We start from the raw sequence: 7,077 nt of genomic DNA, 5'->3' as shown, positions 1-7,077 counted from the left end.
CTATATTTTATAAACAATATAATTGTTAAAATAATTCTACATCTTATAAACAATCTTTTTAATACTATATATCATAAAAAGAATACATTTCTTTTAAGTCTAATGTTTTGAATTCTCAAAAAATTTTAACAAAATAATTGTTAAAATAATTCTACATCTTATAAAAAACAAACTTTAAAAATTAAAAAAAAACAAATTAAAACCGTAGGTTTTTTTCACAAAATAGTAGACGAAACCCCAAAAACAGTAGATTTAAATATATATATATATATATATATATATATATATATATTTCCCCCAAAACCGTAACCTACGGTTTGAGATACCATAGCTTAACCGAGAGGCAACCATAGGTTTCCCTAAACCTACGGTTTTGTATGTTACAAATGAAAAAAAAAAAAACAAATTTTTTTTATACAAAACACAAAACAGTAGACGATATGGCGAAACAGTAGACGATTTTAGAAACCTACGGTTTCGTGGGCTATATTCGGACATTTACTAATTTTTGGCTAAAAATTGATAATCACTTCCTTAATTTGGCTAGATTAGTAATTACCCCTAAATAAAAATATATTTTATTGAAATTTTGGATAAATTTGACTACATTAAATATAATCAATCATTTCATTCTTGCAAAATACATTTAGAAATCCCCAATAAGAGCTTCATTGTTAATTGCATACAAAAAAAATATGCGTAGAAAAAAGTCATTTCCCCCTGTAATATTATATTAATGATATTTAAATAATGGATATGTAGAATATATTTTAAACAAGTAAAAGGTGAATTTTGAAATACATAGTTAAATAGAAGGGTGACAAATGAAAATTCGTATTATGTAAACAGTTTGTTTAAATTTAAAAATAAAATTTGACTAAATAATCATAAATCAATCAAATCATCGTGCATTTAGACTTTTGTTCGTGTATATAGAATTACCCAAAATTATTGAATTAACAATTAGGTTCTGGGTATGAGGGACCGAGGGAATTTCATTCGTTTCACATCAAAAGAAAATGAGCCGCCATTATTCACGTTCCTTCCCCGTTCTATGATTCAAACAATCTGATCAACCGATTGTTATCGGCGGCGAGCCGGTGAGCACGATACCACGAAGACCACCAGACGACGATCTCTCATTGTCTCACGTCGACCCTGCCCTTCAATCGAGACTCATTGTCCCCGTTCTGTTGCGATTCGAACATTCTAATCAGGCAATTACTAAGCACATACTACGAACACTACCAGACATCGATCTCCCATCAACGTTTGCCCTCCAATCGAGCGTTGTTGTCCGACATCGAGCATCGTCATCTGACATTAAGCACCTTCAGTCCGTCCGACCATTGACCAGTCATTTTTAGTTCTTCGTAGTAAGTTTTTTTTTCCATTGTTCACTCATCTATTTTTTTCTGTTGATTCGAAGATAGCTTATTATCTCTCGATTACTTTGGTTGTGCTGCCTCACATCAGTTGATAGCTTTGTTGATGCCTCACATCAGTTGATAGTTTTGTTAAAATAGCTTATTTTTCTGCTGATTCCATTGTTGGTTTTTTTTTTTTTCATTGTCATTATTTTATTATCACTCATCGTATTCTGATGTAAGCTATTTTCCATTGTCATTACTAGTTTGTTATTATTTTATTATCACTCAATGTAGGCTATTTTTGTTGATAGCTTTGTTAAAATGGCTTGTAGCTTTGTTGGGTTACTTTTTTGGTTAACTTCTCAATGTGTTCTCTTTTATAAGAAGTTTAACGATTTTTTTTTATTGTTTGTCTTCTAGGATACATTGACTTGGTTTAATTGCAATACCATTTTATGTCCACCGGAAACCATTCACAATCGATACATGCCTATGTTGGGAGCATGATGTTTTCAAGTCCCCTCTCTACAGTATCATTATCTTCATGGGTTAATTCATTGAGAGAACAATTTAAGTTATTTTTTATTCATTACGAACTCATAAATGTGAAGCTAAACCATACATGTGGAAGCCTTGCAAGAACAATTTAAGTTTTTCATCCATTTATAATTTAGTACCTCTAACTTATACTATAAAGATTAAGAAAAACCATGGTAATAAGATTTAGCTTGGATGTGTTATCAAATTGATTTGCAAACTGATGTTTATTTAACAAAAAACTCATTATTATCTATAAAATTTGATTACTTTGGGCTAACGTCGATTAGACACAAAATGATGGAGTAAAAAAGACAGACGAAAACAGACATAATCTAAACAAGAATCGAAGATCTCGTCGATAGTAGTCCAACGGTAAAAAGACAGACGAAAACAGACGTCGGATGAAGAAGTTATGAATTTATAACGGAGTTTTCCTGTCCCGACCTACTAAAAATAAATAATAAAAATAAAGTCAAAATTAGCTGACGGGGTCCGAACGAAATTTGTAGAGCGTAGTTTCACCTACGCGGGGATATAAAGAACGTCGAAAGCGGAGTTCGTATGAGGAAGATATGAATTTTTGAAATTTATTAAATAATTAAAATATTAAATTTAATTATAAATACCCGATATTATCCAAAGGGGGGGAGTCAATGACCTTATCCACATTACGCCTAGCGTAACTTAATTTACGCCCAACGTAATTTGGGGTTTCATCCCCCTATAAATAGATGTCGAGTGCAGCTGAGTTCTATTGCTCGTTTCTTCCTTTCTCTCGTGTTTTTACCTCGTTTTGCGTGCAACTTATAAATACCCAATATTATCCAAAAAGGGGGAGTCAATGACCTTATCCACATTACGCCTAGCGTAACTTAATTTACACCCAACGTAATTCGGGGTTTCAGCCCCTATAAATAGATGTCGAGTGCAGCTGAGTTCTATTGCTCATTTCTTCCTTTCTCTCGCATGTTTACCTCGTTTTGCGTGCAACTTATACCCCCGAAGCCCCGATATCATTCCCGAGCCCTGAAGCAAGTCCCGAAGATCCCGAGAAGTGCAATTCCTGAGCCGAAGCTCTGCCCGCGAGAAGCCCGGTTTTTGTGAAGATCTTCCAGATCTACCGAAGAATACTACTTCTACAAGTCGTAGTGCTGTCCGATCATCTTCTGATCAGGTGAGTGTGTAGTTACTTTCTTCTAACGCATAATTACGAAGTATTTTATACGAAATACGTGTTATGTGTATATTTTGTTGGTTATATGTGTGAATGTATATTCACTTTCTTCTATCTCATAGATATGATTTATTCTCTATGATATACGTGTTATGTGTATGTATCTCATCTGTTGTTTGGAATATGTATTGAATGAGAATGCTATACAGGTTTTAAACTAAGTATAAAAATATATATTTTTATCTACTAATATGTTAGGTAAAACATTGGTAGATAGTTGATGTGTGATAAACAGATGAAAGGCCTCAATGTTGTTGTTGTTGATCTAGTTTTTCAACGGAGTATGGATAACGACCACAGACTCTTTCTAGACAGTCCTGTGGAACGCTAGCAGGCTCATAACTTGTAGGTGTTGTAAACGATGTGTAAACCGGTGTACTCTATCCCCCTCATGGTTGCCTTTAGGACATCTATTGTTGAGGAAACGCCTTAGCAGTAATGTCCGTCCCGATGAAAATCATAGATTAGGTCCCTGGTAATAGATGTTTTAGGGACGTAAAGTGAGGATAACGGGAATGGGTAATCGGGTTATTGTTGGTTGGTGAAATTAACTATAATTATTAATTGTGGGTTGAAAACCCTATATGCTCACCAGGCTCCCAAGCCTGACCCACTCAGTTTACTTGTATTACAGGTAGTGGCGCGAGGGCATAAAATGGATGAATCATCAAGTTCTTTTGTTTATTAGACCAGTTGTTATATGTAACTATTGTATGGTCTATCTTTTGTTGTTTATGCTTTTGTGTCTGTATCGGAACATGACATCTCGAGTTTTGATTATATAATGAAAATACATTTCTTTATGAAATGCTTTGGTAAATATTATTTTATCATATGTTGTTTTTGGGAACAAATTTTGCAACTCTTTTAAATCAAAAAGATTTACTCTGAAATTATTTAAAAAGCATAAATGAAACCAGTCTTTTGTGGCTGTGATTTTAGAGATGTCACATGGCACCAAAAAAGATCAGTGTATTCATTGTAAAACAAAGCTAACTTATGGTGATAGCGGGACTACATCAACATTAAAAAGGCACTTACTTATATGTGTAACAACAGCAAAATTCAGGTTAAAATTTAAAATTTTATAAAACCGTAATTAAGTATACTAAGTGGTAGATATTGTAACAAGGTTTTCATACATATAAAGAACACTAAAATCCGAGTTATAACGAAGAAGTTATGACCATTCTAAGTTTCCCGACAAAAACCGGCAATACGAAGTTACGTAAAAACGCAAAGTTTCAACAAAACACTTTTTGACCTTAGGTGTCTAAATGAAAGTCATAGATATCGTCAAACCGTAACCGTACATAAAAAGAACGTCTGAATCTGACTTCGTATGAGGAAGTTGTGATTTTTCTAAGTTACAGATATAGTAGTAGACAACTAAAAACTCGAAATAGAGATCGAGAGACTTTTGGCCAAAACAACCTAAATGAGAATCAAAGGGATCAACAATTCTAGCGCAACGGTAAAAATTCTGACGAAAACGAACGTCGGATGAAGAAGTTATGGAACTTTAACGGACTTTTCCTGTCCCGACCTATTAAAAATATAATATTAAAAATAAAAACAAAACTAGCCGACGGAGTCTAAATGAAAGTCGTAGATCGTAGTCTCACCTTCGCGTGGATATAAAGAACGTCGAAAACGGAGTTCGTATGAGAAAGATATGAATTTTTGAAGTTTGATAATTAATTTATATATAATTTTTATTCAAAATTCGGTATTATCCGAAGAGGAGTCAGCCTAGGGCTATAGTACGCGCCGCGTACCCTAGTACGCCCCGCGTACTGAGAGGCCACGGCCTCGGATCGTCCACGTCGCCCCTATGCGAGCTATCCCTCTCCCGTCCCATCCGAGACGTTGCAGCCGAGGAAGCGGTCAGCAATGACGTCCCATACGCGCCGCGTACGGGAGTACGCCCCGCGTACGCAAGCTGATCCGCCCCCTATAAAAGGGATGCGAGGGCTCCCGAGAAAAGGGCTCATTCTCTCTCATTTCTCTTGCGTTTTTCCTCGTTTTCCGTGCTCGTACTACCCCGAAGCCCTGGTCGCTTCGTGCAAGATCCGAAGGTCGATTTTCTCCCGAGGAATCCCGAGATTTCCGAGGAAAATCCATTTCCCGAGACGAAACTCTGCCGTTTTTCCATCTCGCTATCTTCAAGTTGTCAAGTGAGTTCATACCCCTTTCTAACACACTTTAAATACATTTTTAAATACTTTTACACTCTTTTAGGGGGGGAATACAAGTAAACATACGGTTATTATCGTGTATTTTATAAAGTTTCACTTCACTTATATTATCAAATAAACCACTTGGAACTCATTACTATTATGGAAAACTCTTGTCATACTTTGTGTGCATTAGACTTATACGAAACATATAATGATCTTTCATTGTTAAATCGTTTTATACATTCTAAAAACTTATGATTTTGCTTTATCAAACATTTTGAAAAAGGATAAACTTTGCATACAAAACTATCACTTTAATATAGACTTAATTGAGAATCCATGAGACGCGTACATCTTCAAACGTTACTTTTCTTTATTAGAAAGTACTGCAGTAAGTCCTGTCTATAACCAGAATCTCCCGCGACGAGAACGTGTCAAATGTGTATAGATCTATACAGGAAGTCATGATCCCGCACCCTGACTGTTAGCTACAGTCCGTCTTTTGGGGTGACAGTTGTCATAGCACTGCGACGCCTGAAGAACGTCGTTACAGGCATATTATGTTTAGTATGGTTATAAAACTCATCGGATATACAATTATTATGATATTCAGTTTTGATGAACGAGTAGCTATTAAAACTATTCTTCATCCAACCGGTTCGATCTTCGCGTAATTTCATTATATATAAAACTATGACACAACTTACGAGAAACGTCGGTTTCTTGCAAATTTTCGGTCTTAGAGACTGCCATTTTGTGTGAGGAAAATAAGGGTTTTTCCTGCATACAGACCAAACAACTAATAGGAAAATAAGGGATTTTCCCGGTGCAATCATTTACAACTTATAACACGAATATTTATATGCATTCCATACTTTTATAAGAAAATAAGGGTTTTCTTGGAAAACACAACAACTCGTATCTCAACCATTAGGGAAAATATGGGATTTTCTGGATCTAATGCTTTCATTTTCAATACAACAAATCACAACTCTTTACATTTTGAAAAGCTACGTTTACTGGAAAACATACACCCATTTTGGAATGGCATCCAATTTTTCTAAACTACTTATGGACTCACCAACTTAATTGTTGACACTTTTTCTTTGAAATAACTTGTATTCTCAGGAAATCGCTAAGCAGGTTGGGAATCAACTTTTGGGATTAACGCGCTGGCATTAATTACTTCTTTTGAATGATGTTTATGTACTTATCTTTTGAACATGTAATGAATACAACTATGTAAACATCTTGCAAACTTACTATATATGGTGGTGTGTACTTTCCTTTCTATGAATTGTTATGATACTGAATATGACGTCCTCCGCCCCCGAACGTTTTCGCCGTTCTGGTTTGGGGGTGTGACAATATGAAAGCCACATAAAGATTATGAAGAAAAGCAGAATTTATTGAATTTTCCACATATTAGGTCTGATGGGGATGCAGGAAATGAGAAGCTTCCTTCATTGATCAGGCCTGATGCAAAGTAGGACAATAACAAAATGAGAGAAGCAATAGCTACTTGGGTGTTGGGTACTGAGCAACCTTTTTCTGTTGTGGAGGATGATTTATCCGTGCATATGATGAAGACAACTACTCCATTATTTGAGAAAACAAGCAGGACTTCAACCAAATCAGATTGTTTTAAGACATACGAACATGAGAAAAAAAATACTAAAAGCTCTTATAAAAGCAACTTCAAAATCGGTTTGATCACTGATTGTTGGAAGTTATATATATCATCAGAAGATTG

At 35.1% G+C, this 7,077-nt stretch overlaps 1 long non-coding RNA gene across 1 annotated transcript; it reads left to right on the top strand.

Moving 5' to 3' along the window:
• The first annotated feature begins 966 nt into the window (after nucleotides 1–966).
• Nucleotides 967–2,028, top strand: LOC145012444 (uncharacterized). Its single transcript, XR_013664513.1, has 2 exons — nucleotides 967–1,376; nucleotides 1,791–2,028. It is a non-coding gene; the product is annotated as an uncharacterized LOC145012444 (long non-coding RNA).
• The last annotated feature ends 5,049 nt before the right edge of the window (nucleotides 2,029–7,077 follow it).

Source organism: Lactuca saligna, chromosome 8 (genome assembly GCF_052625555.1).
Source record: "Lactuca saligna cultivar CGN05327 chromosome 8, ASM5262555v1, whole genome shotgun sequence".
Taxonomy (NCBI): domain Eukaryota; kingdom Viridiplantae; phylum Streptophyta; class Magnoliopsida; order Asterales; family Asteraceae; genus Lactuca; species Lactuca saligna.
The sequence above is the reverse complement of the archived record's forward strand: the minus strand, read 5'-3'. Positions and strand labels throughout refer to the sequence as shown.